This window comes from Gigantopelta aegis, chromosome 9 (assembly GCF_016097555.1).
Source record: "Gigantopelta aegis isolate Gae_Host chromosome 9, Gae_host_genome, whole genome shotgun sequence".
Taxonomy (NCBI): Eukaryota; Metazoa; Mollusca; class Gastropoda; order Neomphalida; family Peltospiridae; genus Gigantopelta; species Gigantopelta aegis.
The window spans coordinates 83,781,367-83,805,359 of record NC_054707.1 but is presented as its reverse complement, the minus strand read 5'-3'; the positions used below and the strand labels follow the sequence as shown (position 1 = coordinate 83,805,359).

The 23,993-nt window shown below is 36.2% G+C and overlaps 1 protein-coding gene across 1 annotated transcript in view; it reads left to right on the top strand.

Moving 5' to 3' along the window:
• Positions 1-23,993, top strand: part of LOC121381811 (transcription factor SOX-13-like) — a 76,283-nt gene that overhangs the window by 37,734 nt on the left and 14,556 nt on the right. The window lies entirely within an intron of this gene.

Sequence of the window (23,993 nt, the reverse complement as noted above, 5' to 3'; positions counted from 1 at the left end):
TGGAAGTAGTATAGTCTGAATATTAATTTGGCGTTTGATATTCTTCTTGTTATTTAAGATAAAACGGCGTATAAAGATTACAACCCTAATAGTCGGTGGTAGAGTGTGTGCTTCGTATGTGATCACTCATACGGTTGATCTCCACTCACATCACATTGTCCCTTTCTTGGCCAGTGTCCCCTGACTGCTGTATTAAACATTATGGTATGTGCTGTCCTGTCTTTAAGAAAGTTTATATATAAAAGATCTCTTGCTGCCATTTGGTATGAGTAACCTATGTGACAGCAGTGTTCCCATCTCATTCTCCAGTTACAGGTGTTGAAGTAACTGTTTGTTAGACACTAAACAAATATACCTTACCTATTATATCCTACACTATTCTGTTCAGTCCTATCTTGTATTATTCTATTGTATCCTATTTTGTCCTGTTGTATCTTATCCAATCCTATCCTATTCTATCATATCCTATCTTATCCAATCCTATCTTATCCAATCCTATCTTATCCAATCCTATCCTATTCTATCATATCCTATCTTATCCAATCCTATCTTATCAAATCCTATCTTATCCAATCCTATCCTATTCTATCATATCCTATCTTATCCAATCCTATCCTATTCTATCATATCCTATCTTATCCAATCCTATCCTATCCAATCCTATCCTATCCAATCCTATCCTATTACATTGTGTTGGAGCCACTTGTAGGATAAGAACCCAAAATCTGTTAAGCTTAATACAGATGAGTAAAACACCACACCAATGAAGCTGGTTGTAAAGATTGAGTTATAAAACTTGATACAGTGGAGATTTGATTAAACTTTGTTAATGGTTAATGATTTACAGCAAGCCTATGCTGACGGGCCATAATAGGCGAGAGTTCACCCTCACCACAGGCCTGTGACCCCCTGGGCTTCTCTTTAAGTGGCACTGATTGTTTTATTACCAGTAATGGGGAGATAAGCCAGTAGCCAGTGAAAAGAAGAGCGTTTATTGGGTTTAACTGATAACCGGGCCCTTGTGCTCCCCCTCAGACCTGTAATAATGTGTCACACAGAGAAAGCTTTCCAACAAAACTATTTCATGCTTGTCTAAACTTCTCCGCCGAGCTTGCTGAGGCTCATTAAGGGATTGGCAGCTAGATGGCACTAACTCTTGTCAGTCACTTCCTGTTGCCCCCCTGACCAGTGCTGCTGCTGTTAGGAAGGTGCATTTCTCAACAACAAAGAAGCTTTTTATCATACAGGACTTTGTGAAACAGTCTAGCAAGTTTGCCAAGTGTGATAATTTTGCCATGAATGTCCATCTTTGTGGTATGTGTGTGTGTATGCGCATGTTCATGTGCATGTGTAATTTCATTGTCAGAAAATAAAGCACCTAAATTAACCAATTAACAATCTTATTATTAAAGTAGACTATCAATTAGGCCACTTAAGTGACACGAAGTACAGTTGTATCAAGATTTATAAATATATATTATTCATGAATATTATAGTTTAATAATTAAATGATTTCTGCATATGAATAATTTTGGGGCTGAATATGAATAAAAGTTATTAAAAACAGGAAACAAGAATACAATAGACCATAACCCATCCATTCATTATCCCACCATCCATCGAATTAGTGAATGGTCCCTACATTCATCTATCTACCCATCACCCCATCCACCCACCCACCAATCCATCCATCCTACCATCCACCAATCCATCCATCTACCCACCCCATTCCATCCATCCATCCATCCACCCATTCCATCCATCCATGCATCCATCCATCCATCCATCAATCAACCCAAATCCATCCATCCATCCATCCATCTATACATCCATCCATCCATCCATCCACCCATCCATCCACCCACCCACCCACCCATCCATCCATCCATCCATGCATCCATCCATGCATCCATCCACCAATCCATCCATCTACCCACCCCATTCCATCCATCCATCCATCCATCCATGCATTCATCCATGCATCCATACATCCATCCATCAATCAACCCAAATCCATCCATCCATCCATCCATCCATCCATCCATCCATCCATTCATCCATCTATCAACCCAAATTTATCTGTCCACTTATTCAAGTCTTTATATCCATTCACAAAATAAGTTTTAAAAAATTCCTTCACAGATTGGCAAGCATACTTTCAAAATCTCCAGTGTTAGGGAGTGGCAGATTACACCCCCCCCCTCCCCCATCCCACCTACTGAGGAACCTCTGAAGACAGCTGGGCATATTTTCTTACTAAAGCTTTTGTCTCAAGTTAATTGGCTGCCTGACTAAACTTGCCTGGGAAATGCAATTAGAAGTGAAGCGAATCTGCCTCATGACAAGACCAGGCTAAACACAATCAGATGTCTGGCGTTGTAGCAGCCCGCTTGAGTGATAGCCCAGCTGCTGGTACCACACAATGGAAGCCATTGTTTTAGTGTTCCAGTGCTGGAACCAACACTTCTCCTCCTCCTGTGTCTAACAGCCATTCATTAGAGGGGCTCTCTCTCTGTCTTTCTCAACAGTGGCTACTCACCAGTGTGTTCCTCACTTCTATTGTAGTGATGACTCACCACACTTCCAACAGCTCCAGTCAGTGAAATATCTCACAAGGAAGGTCCAGTCCAAACCAAGTCTTGATGATCTCATTAAGGTTTTAATTTGTAAACAAAATTCATTATGCTATAACACTGTTCTTTCCAAATATGTGGGATTTTTTTTAGTATATCAGATTTTATTTGTAATGTAGGATGAGGTTTTTATAAAATTATTTACAATGTATAATATTATGTTGCTTTACAATATAAAATAATATTATTTTTATCATATTTATACATACAATTAACCATATAAATGGTTTATTAAACTAGGAGCAGTTCAGTCAATGAACTACATTTTACCCCCTTCCATCACTAAGAATGGTTATAAAAATATATAAAAAGTTAAAAGTTTGTTTTGTTTAATGACACCACTAATTCACATTGATTTATTAATCATCAATTATTGGATGTCAAACTTTGCTAATTTTGACATATAGTCTTAGAGAAGAAACCTACAACATTTTTCCCTTAGTAGCAAGGCTTCTTTTATATACACCATCTCACAAACAGAATAGCACATACCATTGCCTTTGATATGCTAGTTGTAATGCACTGGCTGTAACGAGAACTAGCCCAGTGGGCTCAATCAGATGGGGATCAATCCAAGACTGACCATGCATCAGGCGAGTGCTTTACTACTGGACTATGAAACATACAAATATATAAAGGTGTTTACTGTTGTGTATTTGTAATCTGTTAGAAGGGCAGTTTTAATACAAAGAGGGGAGCTGAAGCCCTGTCACAATCTGACTCCGCTCATGCCTTAGAAAAAGAACACTATCAGAAATTGTTTACTGAAGAAGGAATAAAAAACGTGGACAAGTTTGAAGTCTGTGGGTCTTTCATCATTGTTATACTGTCAAAACAGGTGGAAACATATATATAAAAATATCATAAAACTCTAAACTGGCTGGCCTTTTTCACAGTCACAGGAAGTGGAGGGGCAATTTTTAGAAGTCCACAAGGAATCAAAGAGAACAGATGCAGTTAGGTCTTTCAACTGATGATATCAAGTGATTGACAGATGGATGTGTTGCAGAGGGGTATTATGGGATAGCTGTTCAGAGCACCCATTTATCTGTTGACCCTGACATAAAGTATTATGAGTGACAGCATCAAAGGCTGCTACTTCTGTAAAAAATGTAATATTTTACAATTATTAATATGATGAGGGATTATTTGTGGGATGGGGTTGGGGTTAGGTATTTTGTTAGGATATCTGAATGAGTTGGGTGCATGGTGGTGGGTTGGAGTTGGGGTTAGGTATTTTGTTAGGACATCTGAATGAGTTGGGTGCATGGTGGTGGGTTGGGGTTGGGGTTAGGTATTTTGTTAGGATATCTGAATGAGTGGGGTGCATGGTGGTGGGTTGGGGTTGGGGTTAGGTACTTTGTTAGGATATCTGAATGAGTTGGGTGCATGGTGGTGGGTTGGGGTTGGGGTTAGGTACTTTGTTAGGATATCTGAATGAGTTGGGTGCATGGTGGTGGGTTGGGGTTGGGGTTAGGTATTTTGTTAGGATATCTGAATGAGTTGGGTGCATGGTGGTGGGTTGGAGTTGGGGTTAGGTATTTTGTTAGGATATCTGAATGAGTTGGGTGCATGGTGGTGGGTTGGAGTTGGGGTTAGGTATTTTGTTAGGATATCTGAATGAGTTGGGTGCATGGTGGTGGGTTGGAGTTGGGGTTAGGTACTTTGTTAGGACATCTGAATGAGTTGGGTGCATGGTGGTGGGTTGGGGTTGGGGTTATGATTTAGGTATTTTGTTAGGATATCTGAATGAGTTGGGTGCATGGTAGTGGATTGGGGTTGGGGTTGGGGTTATGATTTAGGTATTTTGTTAGGATATCTGAATGGGTGGGGTTCATTACGGTGGGTCGGGGTTGGGGTTGGGGTTATGATTTAGTTACTTTGTTTAAATATGATGGTGGTAATGGGTGACCACTACTTGTGTACAGGACACATTAAAACATTATTATAAGTTTTGTGTTGTAGTTAAACTATTCAGGTCCATTGTCAGCACTTGTAACAGATGAGTTGTGGCCCAAAGTTGGTGAGTGAAACAAGTGATTGTTGCTTGTGTTCAGATGTTTTAGAATTACATACACATACATGTGTGCTATGAGGTTGTAGGAGATGTGTAATTGAGGTCCCCTGCTTGAATTTTTAAATCAGATTCATATTAATTAACAGATATATCAGCCAGTATTTGGGCCTACTTAAGGATAATTATTTGACATAATTCAATGTCATAAATATTTATTCTTACATGATGGTTTGACTGTTATCCAACCACCCATCAATCCATATTTCTACCCACTCATCCACGCATGCATGTATCCATCCATCTATCCCATCTACTCACTAACCCACTGATCCATACCCACTGATCCATCCATCTATTCATCCACACATTCATCCACCCACCCACTCATCCATCCATCTATCCATCCATTTACTCACTCACCCCAAAATGTATATTACTTTAAATTTTTCTCTTCTTTAATATTTTATTAAGGAAAATGCTGAAGAAAACCTTATGTTGCAATTTGTTTTGGGTTATATCCTATGTTTCAATATACTGGCTGGACTATCTTGTCTTTGGGAAAGTTCATGTAAAAGATCCTTTTTTCACTTATGTAAAAGTAAGATTATCTGTGGTGGCAGTGAGTTTACTCCTTCTCTTTCTCTCTCTCCCTCCCTCCCTCTCCCCCCTCTCCCCCTCCCCCTCTCTCTCTCCCCCTCCATCTCTCTCTCTCTCTCTCTCTCTCTCTCTCTCTCTCTCTCTCTCTCTATTGATCTATCTATCTATCTTTCTATCTTTCTTTCTCTCTCTCTCAACCAAATGTCAAACCAACCATATGCCGTACACCAAAGAGCTGTAGTTTTACAATGTGCTGAGGTGCTGTCAACCATTCCTTTCATTCTTGTTATCTTCCCCTTGCACTACTGTGTCAAGGAAACGTACCCATTCATCACCAGCTAATGATAATTTCTCCAGTGAAGAGCCTGCAATAACTGTTCATTAAAGGACACAATTCCCTTTGTAAAATTACCTGTTTGGCGTGACTCGAGTCGCCTGTGGGTATAATCAGTCAAGCTGGGCTGGGAGAGTCTGTGTTGAGAGACCTGCGTGTCCTCATAACTGGTGTTCCCACTTGTCTCCTGATCAGAGGCTGACTCAAAGAACTGGAGGTGTTTTTATTTATTACCCACTGTCACAAACAATGATGACTGTCGTAAATATCATCTCGCTTCATTGCACGTCCTTTAGGCTCGCCATTCCATTGTGTAATGATCGTCTTTTTAAATCATTTTGTCTAATGCATTTTTTTATTTATTAGAAAGATGTTTTTGGAATAGTTTTTCCGATAAGTATCCCTGTGGGGTTAGACTTTTTGACAAGACATGTTGAAGGAAAAAGGAATATTTAAGAGTCTTGTAAAAAGGTTTTATGATACGGTTATCTTATGGTGTTAAGGATATAAGGTGAAAATATGTTCACAGATGGTATTTCATATCTGTTGAAAGCACAAAATGAAAGTTTGTTGAAATATAGTCGAGACAGTTTTATGGATTAGTAAGTAGATATCTAGAAGAATGAGGAACAGTTTGGGTATTAAACTGAAAACGTTTGCATCTTTATTTGAAAGAGATACAGCTTAGTGATGGGTCTGTGATGTAATAGGTTTAGGTGCCACATAAAGGAGTATCTATATATCTGATCATGTGTTGCCATGCCTATGAAAATTACAAATCTAAGTTTGTGTTACCCATTTTTCAATAATATATTAAACAAAAATGAAATGGGTTAACTGAATTTATTTTTGTGTATCCAATAAATTCTTGGAAGCCTGAAGTTGTTGTTTTTTCACTGAAATAAACCTCAACTCATCTTTGTTTGCATGCATTAGTGTTTTAGAGATAGTTTGGTTGTCTTAATATGGTATATATAGTCATCATATAAAACCCATTCAAAATAAAATGCATAACTAACAAAAGATAAGTCTCATATATTTCTTCTTCTTTTTTTTCACGATTGAACATTATTATATTTCAGAATATCCACCATTTCTAGACATTTAAAAAATCGTTTAATAAAAGTTCATAGAGTTTAAAAATAAAAACTGATTATAAAAATTCAGATGTTGTGTCACTAACATTTTAAATCATGATTGAAATACCGTACCATGCAATATTTGTTCAGACATTTTCCAATATTTGTATTTTGTTAGGAAACCACTCAGCCAGAACAGTAACTGAAGTAGTTTTACAAGCAAATAATACAAACAAATCTTTTGAGAAAAACAACACAGAATTTCATATAACATTTTTTGGCAATTTTTTTTATTGCATACCAAAATTGTGAACCTTGAACATTAAGGCTTTTATTTCCTCATAACTGTGCTTCTGTGATTAATGTCTTTAAAGTGTTTATTACTGTTAGAAAGCAGACATTCAGCTTCATAAATTCCCACAAAGTATACAGCTTCTGCCAGTGTTTCCCCAAAACATATAACAGTAAAGGAAACAGTTGAAATTGACTTGCTCTGACCCACTGCGATCCTACAAGACTTCAAACAGACACTGCTACATCAATAATCAGTGCCACTTATGGTGAAGTTAGTTTTTACTTCTTTTTTGTAATCGTTTGAGGCATATTAGTGAAAAATGTCGGCAGAACAATCTCTGTGATCATTGATTAGGAACCGGTGGCTGCATGTAATGGCACTAAGCAGGCTGTTGACAAAGAAAACTCGTCAAAGAACTTACAAGATATCATTAACACAATTATAAGGCTGGCTTGAAGTTGGGTGTACTTGTTAATTTTGTGCCAGCATGTGAGATTTATCACATATGTAGGTTTTCTGGTAATATTGGCCAGGAGAGATATGCTTGAATTTAAAGTAATTTTAGTTTTATGTTTCCTTTTACAAAAGTAACCAACCAGTGTATGGCCACTTTTTTTAAATAACCACTTAACGTTTTTTACAAATAGTTTGATATAACCATTGTGGCTGTCAGTTCTGTATAGAAATGAGTTGACACTTTTATTGTGTGTGTAAATATTGGTACATGGTATGTGTTGTCATGCTTTTGGGAAGTGCATATAAAAGATTCCATATTTCTAGTGAAAAATTTTAGATGGTTTCTTCTGAAGACTATATATGTGAGAATTATCAAATGTAAATGATGATTAATTAATGTACTTAATATGAATGAGAGAGAGAGAGAGAAAAATGGAGAGTGAGTTGGATAGAGAAAAAGAGGTAGGGAGATAAAAGGAGGGAGTAAAGGAGAGGGGGGAGGGAAAAGGAGAGGGAGGGGGCCAGTGTGAAGTCAGTACTTAGTTTGCTTTCCTACCTCACAGAGGCTGGACATGTGTTGGAATTAGAAAAATTATGGTGCATGTGAGGTTGCTACCTACTGTAGTATTTATATCTCTAGAATCATTCTATCATTCACACCTTTCTCGGGTGCTTTACCACTGATGTCCTGTTGCTGCCATATTTCATCAGGTTTCCTCTTGGACAGCAGATTCTAGTGCTTCCAATGTGGATCCTTTATAAACAATGGCACTCTTGCCCAACACTCATTCCAGCCAGTGCACCATGACTGGTATATCAAAGGCTGTGGTATGTACTACCCTGTCTGTGGGATGGTGCATATAAAAGATCCCTTGCTGCTAATTGAAAAAAGTAGCCCATGAAGTGGCAACAGCGGGTTTCCTCTCTCAATATCTGTGTGGTCCTTAACCATATGTCTGACGCCATATAACCATAAATAAAATGTGTTGAGTGCATCATTAAATAAAACATTTCTTTCTTTCTTTTTTCTTGCCCAACACTATAGTATTTGGCTCCTCTAAAAAGCGTGGTAAATTCAATTACAATGGGAGAGTTTATCTGCACTGATGGGAAGACAAAGAACAGTAGTTGTGCATATAAAAGTGATAAACGGGCCGGTTCCTGCCTAATGGCGTCTGACAGTGACCGGTTCCAGGAGACAAAGGCTGTTTATGCCAAGCCTGGCAGCCTGGACCACATCAATCAGACTCCAGCAAGTCTTTAATAGTTTCCGCTAAAACTGTATGCAACAAGCCATTACCACTTTTCTTGAAGAACGGTTCAAATTTCTTTTGTCATTCAAGTGATGTATACACATTGCATATACATATGTACATAGATATTGGTTATTTATATATTGATGAATATCTCCCATATTAGCTTATACATATAGTTATATGTACATGTATATATATATTTATGACACTGGTGTCTTGTAGTGCAAAAATATTATACTGTTTTCCTAACCATTCCAAGTTGTAATAATTTACTTTTTAAAACAATTTCTAGCTGAATAGTGTCAACAATTTTTATTTGCTTATATTAATACAAACTATTTATATTTTAAAAAACATTAAAAACCCATTGCTCTTTCTAATCTAGATTTAATTAAATTATTAAATTTAATAATTTATATATTACATGTATTGACAAAAAAAAGAAGAGAAGAAAAATATAAACAATGTTTAAAAAAAAAAGCAAGTCAAAATATTTGTATATACGTGATCTGTGTTACAGCAAACAATTTAGTTTTTACAGTTATTTTAAGAAAAACCATAAATCGGAGTTGTTACCCATTAAACAGTTAGTTAAATTGTCCTCTATATGTGTGTGTATGCATGTACACCACAGAAGATGCATTGTTCCCATTAAGACAATTGAATCACTCTGTATAATATAATCACCATATCAGCATCATGGTAAAGTTCTTTCATCGCTGCTGACAGTAGCTGTTATACCTCCTGATAGCCATTTATTTATTGTTGAAACTAAGACAATGGGTGCTTATAGCTGCAGCCTGACTTGATGCATTGCTCGGTAGCAGCACAGATAAGAGAGGTAGATAGCGCTCCACCATGTGGCTTTGTTCTAACTTCCTTCCTTCCTGTAATAGCAACTGTGCATGTAAGACAAATGGCTATTGTTTCCACCTCAGGCTTTGAACTTTTCAGGGAAGTTCTAGAGGGGGCAGCATTAAAGTTTCTTCATTCTGTTTCTTGGCATTAATGAGGATGATTGTATTTCTCTTGGTTCTGGAGTGTAACTGTGTTTCTTGGTGATTTAGTATTATTCACAGTACAAAAAGGTTTGGTAATTATATGTTTTTGTGTTACTCTTTGAATTATAGATCTCTAAAAATATAGTTGATGTAATCAGTTAATTTTGTTTGATTCACATATTAGTTTACTCAAACGAATATTTTTCTCAACATATTACAGATATAAAATAGCAGTACAAATGTACATACATTACAGTAAAACTGGCCTCAGTGGCATTGTGGTTAAGCCATCAGAGATAAGGCTGGTAGGTACAGTGTTCGCAGCCCAGCTCCCACCCAGAGCGAGTTTTAACGATTTTAATATTATTTTTTAAATCATCATTAAATCTTATTTTAGTAAGGCCACTACACCACCTTCTCTCTAACCACTAGCAATTAACAATTAACCCACAGTCCTGGACAGACAGCCCAGATAGCTGAGGTGTGTGCCCAGGACAGCATGCTTGAACCTTAATTGGATATAAGAAAGAAAAAATGTTGAAATGAATAAATCACAGTAAATACTTTAAAATGTATGCAGGTGTCATTGTTTTCCTTCTCCACAGAACATCATATCATGTAATAAACTGAATTGAATTAAAACGATCCTATTCTGTAGTTTTTCATGGCAACAAAATATCTAGTATTTTTTTTTTTTTAAATCATCATTAAATCTTAATTTAGTAACTTTGCATAATCTGTTTAGTTTTACTGTTAAGTATATTTAATAATACATGTATGAAGTATATTTAAAAATACATGTATACAGTATAGTTAATAATACGCAAACATATCTAAAGTATAGTCAATAATAATTTGTGTTTTATTCCCCTGAGGAAGTTTAAAGTTTTTAAACGAAACATTGGGAGTTTTAAATAGTTTTAAAGACAATTTTATTATATATCTTATACAATAATAAATGTTTAAAGTATAGTTAATACATTATTTAAAGTATAGTTAATAATACATACATGTATAAAGTATAGTCAATAATAAATGTATAAAGTATAGTTAATAATAAATGTATAAGGTGTAGTCAATAATTCATGTATAAAGTACAGTCAATAATACATACATGTATAAAGTATAGTCAATAATTCATGTATAAAGTATAGTCAATAATACATACATGTATAAAGTATAGTCAATAATACATACATGTATAAAGTATAGTCAATAATACATACATGTATAAAGTATAGTCAATAATTCATGTATAAAGTATAGTCAATAATTCATGTATAAAGTATAGTCAATAATTCATGTATAAAGTATAGTCAATAATACATACATGTATAAAGTATAGTCAATAATTCATGTATAAAGTATAGTCAATAATTCATGTATAAAGTATAGTCAATAATTCATGTATAAAGTATAGTTAATAATACATACATGTATAAAGTATAGTCAATAATTCATGTATAAAGTATAGTCAATAATACATACATGTATAAAGTATAGTCAATAATTCATGTATAAAGTACAGTCAATAATACATACATGTATAAAGTATAGTCAATAATTCATGTATAAAGTATAGTCAATAATTCATGTATAAAGTATAGTCAATAATTCATGTATAAAGTATAGTTAATAATACATACATGTATAAAGTATAGTCAATAATACATGTATAAAGTATAGTTAATAATACATACATGTATAAAGTATAGTCAATAATTCATGTATAAAGTGTAGTTAATAATACATACATGTATAAAGTAATAGTCAATAATAAATGTATAAGGTGTAGTTATTAATTCATGTATAAAGTGTAGTTAATAATACAGACATGTATAAAGTATAGTCAATAATAAATGTATATGGTGTACTTAATAATTCATGTATAAAGTGTAGTTAATAATTCATGTATAAAGTGTAGTTACTGATTAATGTATAAAGTGTAGTTACTGATAAATACATAAAGATTTAATACATGTACTGGGCTCACATTGGAACGCAGTTTGGTTTAGCCAATCTTGAGTATTTCCTAGAAAATTATTAAAATGTAGCTAATTTAAGGAATATTTTATTAGCCATACACTAAATGTTGTAGCCACTTTGAGTAAGAGTTAACAATTGGCTACTTGGAAAATGGACAGCTAGGGTGAGCCCTGCATGTATAACGTGTAGTTAATAATACATGTATACGTCAGACAGAAGTTACTGTACTTTGGTTTCTTAATAGTTAATAATACATGTATACGTCAGACAGAAGTTCCTGTACTTTGGTTTCTTAATAGTTAATAATACATGTATACTTCAGACAGAAGTTACTGTACTTTGGTTTCTTAATAGTTAATAATACATGTATACGTCAGACAGAAGTTACTGTACTTTGGTTTCTTAATAGTTAATAATACATGTATACTTCAGACAGAAGTTACTGTACTTTGATTTCTTAATAGTTAATAATACATGTATACTTCAGACAGAAGTTACTGTACTTTGGTTTCTTAATAGTTAATAATACATGTATACTTCAGACAGAAGTTACTGTACTTTGGTTTCTTAATAGTTAATAATACATGTATACATGTATATGTCAGACAGAAGTTACTGTATTTTGGTTTCTTAATAGCAACTCCCCCTCTCCCCCCCCCCCCCCACCTTGTTTTGCTTTGCTTGTGATTTTGACCTTTGAATTAGAACAATGTTCTGGTTCTCCCTGCATGGCAGAGCACCCTTCCCTTGTTCTGCTTGTGGTCCTGACCATTTTACCAGTGTCGTGGTTTTCTTCGCTGCATGCTATACATACAGCAGCACCTGTCATGAGAGTTTGGCCTGGTGTGGGAGGGGTCAGAGATAAGCACCAAGGGATTTACACCAATAAAGTAAACCTGGTGCTGCCCGCCTTCATCCCTCCATTCAGGATGGGGTGTACTGTTATTCCATCACACAGCTTATGGTTATTCCATCACACAGCTTGTCACACTCCATTGTAGCTCACCGCCTGGTCACGGATTTACTTACATGTATGCTACCAGATCACACTCACTGCCGCACACTTCACAGGGGTAAGACCCACTTACTTCAACAGCTACACAGTATTACTTATATACAGTATAAACAGCATATGTATATGGTTATATGTGTGTATATATGTATATGTATATGTATATGTATATGTATATGTATATGTATATGTATATGTATATGTATATGCAGTATGTTCTGTATATTGTTCATTTTATTTATGAATATATATTTTAAATTTTGTTTAATTTTATTTTTATTTGTTTGTTTATTATTTTTTTATTTTTTTGTTTGTTTATTTATATTTCATTTTATTTCATTTTATTTTATTTCATTTCACTTTTATTAATTAATTATTTAATTATTTAATTACTTTATTTTAATTTTTAATTTTATATTTATACACTAGTTGATTTTTCTAGCACTAACTGTCCCAGGAACACATGTTCTGAATGTGGGCTATCTTGTGAAGACATGCAGGAGTCTTAATTTAGAAATCCATCATTCGTTACTCAAATTGCCTTTTCTAGGCTTTTGTGTGACCGTATGATAATGTCTCTGCTTCATGATGACAGTCTTGTTGTTTTGACAGGTGCATTAATATTACGTTATAGCTGTGTGTAGTTAGTGCTGTTCCTATTTACTACAGTAATGTATAGTAACTCTGGGCTTGATTAATTCACACTGTGAACACATTCTAACTGCCCACACACTAATATTTTATCTCATTTACATTCATGCTGTAAGTTAATAATAGATAAAAGAAAAGAAAAAAGTGTCTGCCTTTTCATATATATACTGTTTATTTAGGTTTCTTTTGTTAACTTTTTATTTGTGCTGGTTCTTTTTTCTTCAAACGATTGTTTGTGATGTTAAACTAATAGACCAATGACTGGCCAGCTCCAGGTGTTATGGACTACCTCGTATTATACACATACACAGTCCTGTAGCACACACGGTGGCCACATGTTCAAATGGGCAAATGCTGCACAACGCTTTTCCTCTTGGCACACAAAAAAGCAAAGGGATTGTCTTTGAAATGTACTGCCTGTTTGCTAAATAATTTGCTCTCTAATACAAACAGGAAATATAAATGATTTTTGTCATCATACTAATGGGAATGTAGTGCCTGTTTCGACATCTGTAGTGTGTAAGTCAAATTTTAGTGCCCATAATAAATAACTTGGCAGTGCATGAGACTCAGTTAAGCATGCAGTAGTTGTAGTTAGAATAGACCGTTAAAGTTTGTTTTGTTTAACGACTCCACTAGAGCACATTGATTTATTAATCATCAGCTAATGGGTGTCAAGCGTTTGGTAATTCTGACATAGAGAGGAAACCTGCAAGGGATCTTTTATATATGTACCATCCCACAAATAAGATAACATTTACCACAGTCTTTGATACACCTTTGGTGTACTGGCTGGAACAAGAAATATCCCAATGGGCCCCACCGATGGGGTTTGATCCTAGACCGACTGCATGTCAGGCGAATGCTTTACCATTGTGGATATGTCCCGCCTCCAGAATAAAGCGACACTCACAGACTGAATTATTGCTTAACAATGACAAACGAAGCCCATGCAGTGGCCATTGTATGCCAGTGGTCAATTATACTAACACTATACTATGTAAAAACCATGAAAACAAAGTGACTAACAAGTTTAAAATGAGTGAAAAGTCTCTTATTACATCCAACACTTAAAATGTGATATTTATAATACCCACTTCCAGTTGCCATTATTAATTCTAATAGGATTAAAAATGGATTGGCAAAAAAAAAGCACAATTAACTTTTAAGTGATCAAATGTTGTCTAATTTACCAATTTAACGTTTTTGAAAAGAAAATACACTTTAAATGTTTTAAACTTGGTAATGCAATATTGTGTTTAGTATCAGAAATATAGTGTGTGCTTTATAAAAAGAAACCCTCTACCATATTGAAAATTCCTTTCCTGTGTTGTAATTTTGAATTCGGTCTCACACACGGGTAGCTAGGAACTAGGAACGTAGGTATTTTTATTATCTTTCAGTCTGGTGGCATTGTTACTTGTGTGGTCAGCACACAGTCTCTATATTTTTGTAGCATCCGTTGTGGTTTCGTGCCTGCCACACATGGCTGTGACTGGAAGCAAAAGACTAGAGGAATTCCCATCTTAAAGCAACATTTCCTGTCTCAATCATTTTGTCTTCTGTGTTGATTTCCTCCTCACAGAATGTGCCTACCAACCAGCCTGCTAGCGGTTAGATCTGCTTTTGTAATACACTTACTTGTTGTTTGTTCATGATGTAACATCAGCCTGTCAGCTCAATGCTGTTCCCACACTCACAGTTCAGATGGGGCTGTTGTCATCCTGGCTAAACCACAGTCAAATTTATACCCTAGTGATGCCTTTAATAGTTGTAACATGCAGGTGGCAGATATGAAAATTTAAGCAAAAGGAATCATTGTTTTAACATCACCTTAGCACATTTTTAAACTGTGACTATTTGTTGTTAAAAGTTAGTTTATTTTGTTTAATGACACCACTTGGAACACATTGATTTATTAATCACCAGCTATTAGATGTCAAACATTTGGTAATTTTGACATATAAAGTCTTAGAGAGGAAACCACTCCATTTTTTCATTAGTAGCAAGGAATCTTTTATATGCACCATGTCACAGACATGATAGCACATACCACAGCCATTGGTATACCAGTTTAGGTGCACTGGCTGGAACAAAAACTGTTTGTTCTTTAGCAGAGAGAGAGAGAGAGAGAGAGAGAGAGAGAGAGGGGGGGGGGGGACAGGACAGGACAGGACAGGACAGGACAGGACAGAGCAGCAAGGAATCTTGTATAAGCACTTTACCACAGACAGACGAGTATACACCACAGTCGTTGATGTACTATAGTCATGTGGCACTGGTTGGGATGGGGGAAAATACATGAGTCCATGGTGGAGGATTGAACCTGCAACCCATCACACTTCAGACAAATACTCTTCCACAAAGCTACATCCAATCCCATGTCAGAAATAAAATACATGGTGAATACACTGTACCAACTTTTTTGATTACTGCTAGTAAATTTCTATCTTTTTTCTTCTTTTTAAAAAAAAATGGAACTAGATAAGCATGAATTTTATATCATTGATTTTTTTTTTTTTTTTTTTTTTTTTTTTTACACTGTCCCAGTTTATGGTTTGCTAGATATGTAATTACATGGGATGGTTTTTGTTTGCAGTTAAATGTACAGAAATAAAATATGTATCTTTGTGCTGTTTGGAGGCTACAGTTGAAGAGTTCATTTTGAAAATGCGATATGTGCCAATTTGCCGATGTATTAGTTAGCAGTGAAGGTATGCTGTTAGTACAACTCATCATTAACAGGACAACAAAGTTTGCTTTAAACTGTCGTCTATGCCCATTGAACAGGAGGTTAAAACTGCTTTGTGTAAGCAAAACTGCTTTTCTTAAAATGGCGTAAAAGGATATATCAAATGGATATACTGGTATCACATTTTGGAAATGTCCACTTCAATTATAATTTGTATTAATCTGGAAAGTGCTTGCCTGATGCACAGTCGCTTAATGATCAATATCCATCGGTGGGCCCATTGGGCTATTTCTTGTTCCGACCAGTGCACCACGACTGGTATATCAAAGGCTGTGGTATGTGCTATCCTGGCTGTGGGATGGTGCATATAAAAGATCCCTTGCTATTAATGGAAGAATATAGCGGGCTCTCTTAGACAGGGGTGGGACATAGCCCAGTGGCAAAGCGTTCGCTTGATATGCGGTCAGTCTAAGATTGATCCTTGTCGGTGGACCCATTAGGCTATTTCTCGTTCCAGCCAGTGCTTCACATTTGGTGTAACAAAGGTCTTGGTATGTACTATCCTGTCTGTGGGATGGTGCATATAAAAGATCCCTTGCTGCTAATTGAAAAGAGTAGCCTACGAAGTGGTGACAGGGTTTCCTCTCTCAATATCAGTGTGGTCCTTAACCATATGTCTGATGCCATACAACGTAAATAAAATGTGTTGGATGCGTCATGATATTTTAAAAACAAATTAACTAATTTGTGAAATAACATGTTAGCAATAATGAAAGAATGAAAAAAAGAAGTATTTGTTCAAAGACACCTCAGCACATTTTAAACTGTTGTCATTTGGTGTCTAACACAGGGTTGTTTTGACACTTGCTGAAGAGAGAGAAAACCCCCACCATATAGGCTTCTCTTAAAGAAAAGCACTTTCCCATAAACAGGACAGTACATACCAACCTTTGATGTACCTGCAGTCAAACTTCATTCGAGCGCTCTCTTATCGTGCTGTGTCCCACTAACGTGACAAAGAAATGGACTCATGATGACATTTCCAACACAAAGGTTAACTTTATAATAAGTGGGATAGTTTCAGCATTCAAGTATTGAAGACATTGACTTCCTTATTTCTTGTCATATGTATGCACACATGCACACATGAACACATGCACACACGCACACACACACACACACACATACACACACACACACACACACACACACAGAGAGAGAGAGACGGACACACACACTCTCACACACACATACACACATACAGACACTGTCAGATGTTTTTTAATATTTGTTTTTTTCCTTTCAATCCAAACATGTAGCAGTTTCTTGACTTTTCCATATGATACACAACAGCTCTGGCTTACACATGATGACATTCATTAGTTGAAGTTTTTCTTTCTTTAATGCACAAACAATATGTTTAATCTTTTTTTTTCTTACTTCCTATGTTTGCCTTTCTTGTTTAACTCATGGGCCTGTCTTTAGAAGCTGCTCTGTTTTCCCATATGGTTTGGATGAGCTCTGTCGCACACATGACAGTATTCAGTAGTGAATCCACCTGTTCCCCATGTGGCCATGAAGTGGAGAATTCCATTGTTAATTACAGCATTAAGTGGGCCGCTTCTCCTGGAATCTTAATTAGCTCAACAGGAATATGCAATTGGGCAATATCAAATAACATTTTTATAGGTGACATATGTAATTGTTTCATTTGCCTTTTTTGCTTGGTTGTATATGAAGATGATGTATAACATTTTTATAGGTTCCATAAGTAATTGTTCATTTCTCTGTTACCCCTTTTTTGCTTGGTTGTATATGATGATACATTATTATATTCTGTTATATATTTGAGTCTAACGTAGTCACTATCCATTTCTATCCTGTTTGTCTTATTGTTCTCTTGTCTATTGTCTTGTCCTCTCCTGTTCTGTTCTTTTATTTTCTATTTTGTTTGGTACTGTTAGTCAAAGAGAGCTGGCATATATTCATATTTATTCTAAATATAGTGGATAAAACAATAATGGATAGATTACATTATATTCAAGGAGACATTTTGTCCATGACAATCTCTTTCAGATAAAACATGTGTTTTATATCCCTCCAATCATTGATTTTGTCTGGTGTTCATTTAGATTTCTTCACCTAGAATAGTAGGTAGTTTATTCCTGTTATTTCACTTGTTTTTGGGATCCCTCAGCAGAGATTTATTAGATTTTTTATGGTTCCATCTTCATTCACTGATAAGCTGGGAACAGCAGGGTTTTGTCTTTAACTTGATAGGACAAGCACTGTTCGTTAACAGTCCACCAAAATTAATGTACCCTCCACTGCTTTCTAATTGAACACTTACCAGCAAAAATAAATGGCCTTTCATATTGTGACATTTAAAATGAGTTCTGGGATGAATAGGCGAGAGGGATTCCAGCGTTGTCTTCAGCTGTTGGAAGGTTTTCTGTCAGGTCTGACAGTCTGGGATGGAGGAAAGCACAACAAAGAAGAGAAGCATAGTGTCAGAATGTTCCATCACTGACCAGCCTGGCAGGCAGATTGTCTTTCTGTCTGTCTCTCTGTCAGTCTTCTTTATTGTTTTGTATATATAGCTTCCCTGTGGTAAATTGTTTTAAATATTTAGCATTGCTGTTACAGCAATTGTGTTTGGTGTAGTTTACATTTGTAAATCTTTACACTAACAATCAGTATTTGGCCACAGCTATGAGAACATGCTTTGATTGGACCATGGAGTTTTCCACCAAATGTTTTCTGTACCACATCATATAATATACAGTTCTGGTACATTCCAGTTACTACCACTGCTCTTTGTCAGTGGTATATTGAAGAATCAAAGGACATGGTTAAGTAGTCAGCCAATCCACATCTGCATTGCGCAAAGATACATTCTCGATTGCAGATTACAGTTTTGTCATTCAGATCTATAGGTGCTTTTGTTAAATTAAACCCTCAGTGGACCCATTCTCTGACTGGGTTTCTTCCATCTCAACCAGTGCCCTACAACTCGTATATCAAAGGCCATGGTGTGTGCTGTCTTGTCTTCTTGGAATGTAGCAAGTTTCTATTCTAAGACTGTATTTCAGAATTTCCAAATGTTTAATTTTCTATTATTAGCTGTAAAGTCTTGTTAATACATTTAATGATAATTATATCCATAATACCTCCTGTGAACTTGTCCTGTGGTACAACTAGTACACGATTATCACTGGTTCAAGCATATTTCATCTCTGGCCAGTTAGCACCAGTCTGAACAAGAATGTATAAATTTGTTCCACTTGATAGAATCTGACCAGGAATGGCTTCCAACATGTTGAAAATCTGAGATACTCCTGAGTGCTGAAATGACCATTACCCTTATCAGGCCAGACTCGGCTCTTGTCACTCAGATGGAGACTAATCTCACAATGTATTTTGTAGCTAAACACCCATTATCTTAACTCACTCATAATATGTTTTATCACCAGCCATAAATCATAAAAAGGGGTCATTCGGCTCGGCTGGTCTGTGGTGCTTTTTTTTCTTTCTCTTTTTTTTTTTTTTTGGTGGAAGAAATCTTCAGCAGACCATTTTTCAGTTCACATGCCACCAGCACTTAATGAGGGACTGAATTACCCTGTTTTGACAGGGGCATCAGAGAATAGCACTGCACTGTATTCCGACACCAACTCTGGCAGTTCTCTGCACCCATCTGACATGGATCTTTCCTTACACATAATTGCATAAAATACAGGGCTTTGTTTTTCCATGCATGCCCTGTTTGATAAGCAGATGGTGAAGAGATGCAGTGGCGGAGACCCCATGATTTGTGGGACCTCTGTGTAACGTGTGATGGAGCTACAGAGTTGTAGAGAGTAGCCGTGTGCAGGCAACCTGATAGGTTTCCACTGCTGATAACAACTATATGACCACAGATTGTGTCATTGGTAGAAGCTCTCCATTTGACAGGTTATGTCCATGCACCTAGACACTGGTTCTGGGTGCAAACATGCATTCTGCTGATAGCATCAATTAAACAAAATTCATTGGTTATAAAATAAAATAAAAGTTTATGCTTCAAATATTCTATTCAGGTTGAGTCTCCTGGTTGATTTTCAAGATTTTAAAATTTATTTTTATTTTTATTTTCTTTGCCTGTAGTCACTTGGCAAACTGAATTGATCATCAATAGAATTTTACTTTACAGGGCACTTGTTTATAAAGCTAAATTAAAATGCACAACTGTTTATGCCTCTGGGAACAAAGATCTATTAAGGCTGAGTCTCCACATTTAAAAAAAAGTTATATATATACGACATATGTTGTGTTTTTAAATTTAAATTTAGTTTTTATTTCAACTGTACAGACTATCAAACTGAGCCATTCTATGGTATATCTACATCAATTTGCAGGAGCTGGATGTAGCTCAGTGGTAGATTGCCTGTCTCAGTTGGGATGGTTCAAAAGGTCAATGACATTTGATGAAATAAATTACATTTCCCCCAATTCCAACCTGTGGTGCTCTGTTACTGGAACATCAAAGGCTGTGGAATGGATTCTCCTGCCTTTAGGAATATTGTATGTAACATTAACATTTCTAAAGTGATATCTCCACACAAGGCAGGGTGAAACCGATATTGTCACAATATCCTGACTACTGCCATGATAGTCTGTGAGGTGTTTTTCCATAAGGAGGACTGCCACTTTTCAGTTGGATATATCTGTTGTACTTGGTCTGCCAGAGGACTGCCACTCTAGACTGACTAGACAAAGCTAAACCTGCATAAGTAAGACGGAGCTCACTGGAAATGGTTTGATGCTGTTTGGTAGGAGTAGCATGTGTGGCAGCAGCAGGTTTCCTCCTTTTACTTGGCTATATGTCAAAATAACCATTTGTTAGACACTAAATAGCAGTAGGTTAAAGTGCTGAGGTGTCAGTGGATGAATATTCCTTTCCTTTTCTGTTTGTATTTGCATACTGCTCGAAGAGCCACCTGTGAATAGCAGCCACCTGTTTCTAAAAGATAAATCGGAATTGTACTTTACCTCTATTCTAAAAACACTTACTCTTAAGAGCTGCAATCTACCACAGGACAACACCTTCCATAGACTTTGATATACCTCATTGCATCAGTTGTGGGAATGGAACAAAACAACAACAACCTACAATGACTTGTTTGACAGGAGAGGTGATCAAATATACACCCCCTGGAGCCAAATCCTGCTCCGTGGCGAAACTGGAAAAGTAATCTACTTGAATCTGTTGATCTTGTCAAAACTTTAAAACTTGCATAAAAGCACTTTGCAGGGAAAGCAATAACAAAGGCAAAAGTGAAATCTGTTTTAATGTATAATTAATCTTTGCCATGTTTGCAGAATTCATAATTGTGTTTGTTCAAGGGTTGGGTAGGATTTGGCTTGGAACCATGGCAACAAACATATGGGGTCACTTCATGCAGAGATTGAAACGCAATGCCTGCCTGTCTTGAGAAACTAATTCCCTTAGTAGATTAACCCTGCTCAAGTGTCCACCTCTATAAACAGACACCTGCTGTAAACAGTCCACTTAGTTATTCTCTGAACTAATCTGATATACTGAATACTGACCCGTATTAAACAGCCAGTTTTACTTTTCATCAGCAAGGATCAAATTTTCCCATCCGCCATACAATTACAGAGTTACAGAGTTCTATCTAAAACCTACTGGTGTTCCTGTACATTATTATTGAAAATCTTACAATAACACTATTTTAAAAGACCCTGCAAAGTTTTCCAGATGGTTTGTCTAAAGTCTGTTTAATCCTTGACCTAACATTGTATGTATTTACCTGTATCAAGGCCAGTTGTCTTTCATTATAATTTACTTTTATGCCTATATCCACTTAAGGTTTCAAGCACTTTGTCCTACACACTCACTTTAGCTATCTGGACTGTCTGTAACCACTAACGACAAACCTTTAACCCAGTGTCCTTTGAATAGACAGCCCATATAGCAGAGCTGTGTGCCCAGTACAGCGTGCTAGAACCGTAATTGGATATAAGCATAGAAGTAAGTAGAAACAAACTGAGAGTGCTGTGTATTGGTATGACTACTGTGAGTTGGCTCTCACCAGATACATTGTCGGTCTATCATTGATCCCCATTGGTGGGCCCATTGAGCTACTCTCGTTCCAACCACGACTGGTATATGAAAGGCCATGGTATATGCTGTCGTGTCTGGGATGGTGCATATAAAAGATCCCTTGCTACTAATGGAAAAATGTAGTGGGTTTCCTTTCTAATACTATATGTCAAAATGAACAAATGTTTGACATCCAATATCCGATTAATAAATCAATGTACTCTAGTGGTGGTTTTAAACAAAACAAACTTAAACTTTTCATAAAGTGAGAGTGCAGTGTATGAGTACATGTACTTATGCGTTGTTGTTTTGCAGCCAGCTGGTGACACTTAAGCCTAATGATTATGTTGTCGTGTGTCTGTTACTTTATAGCATTCTCTCTGCTAGAGGTTCTCACAGGAAAACACAAAATCATAATGAAGCCGTGGGCTTGGCCCTCTGTCCCATGCTTGGGAGAACAGGGATGGAGTTTCATGTAAAAGCTATTGTTTTGAAATAGCAGCATTAAAAACCAAAAGCTCTCCTAATTGCTTTTTGTGGCTTTCCAGTACTTGGCACAGCATGAAATGTAAAACAGTGATTTTCTTTGTAGAGACTTGAAATATTCTAAAGAATGCTGACCTCACTGTGAACAACAACAACTTAGAAGAGTGATTAATTGCTCCTTTAACTTTGATTGTGGGCAACCATTTAAGACATTACTGTATTGATACCATATAAACTTAAGGGGAGCTACAAACTATTTTCACTGAAGTAGTCTCAGGGGAGTGATGGGTGGGGGGGGAGAGAGTAATAGCTCCCCTTAAATGGCGAGGTCTGGAATGGATGATATTTAACATCAGTTTATGATATTATTCAGAGATATCTCTCTCATTACTTAAATGGCGAGGTCTGGAATGGATGATATTTAACATCAGTTTATGATAATATTCAGAGATATCTCTCTCATTACTTAAATGGCGAGGTCTGGAATGGATGATATTTAACATCAGTTTATGATATTATTCAGAGATATCTCTCTCATTACTTAAATGGCGAGGTCTGGAATGGATGATATTTAACATCAGTTTATGATATTATTCAGAGATATCTCTCTCATTACTTAAATGGCGAGGTCTGGAATGGATGATATTTAACATCAGTTTATGATATTATTCAGAGATATCTCTCTCATTACTTCTTTACAAAGGTGGTGGGATGTATAGCTCAGTAGTAAAACGTCATCTCTGATGTGATGAGTCCACTGATCAAATCTCTTTGGTGAACCAAATGGTGTTTCCAGTTCCACATGGTGTGTGTATTCTTGAAACGTGTACGGAAGTTCCTTTGCTGCTATTCTGTTGAATAGCTTATGTGCCAGTAACTGGTTTCCGTCTAATCCAGACCAAGCTTCCAATGATCATATGAGATACACAAAGTAGCTGGACTTTGAGATGGGCTGAGGTGTTTCCTTTCTCATTTTAGTTGTGTTTTGTGTTTTTCTATTTCAGTTTATCCACACTCACAACCTTCCCCCATAGACGTGTTCAGTTCGGTGTAAATATATATTCAGCGAAACCCCTCTAAATCAGACACCCACGAGGCCAAGTAAAAGGTCTGGTGTTAAGGGATATCCAGTAGAGAGGTTATGTTCTGTACTAAATTTAATATTTATGTCTATGATAAACACCCAGTTTAGATGGAATTCTGTATTCCAGAGGGTCTGGTTTTGAGGGGTTCCACTGTATCTTTGTTTTGTATTAATCAGAAAGAATGCATTTCTTTTGAAGTTTTATCCACACTGATAAATAGATGGCACTTTAGTTTGAATTAATCAAAAGGTATTTCTCTTGCAATTTCATTCACACTGATTCAATCCCAACCTTTCCTTTAGACCAG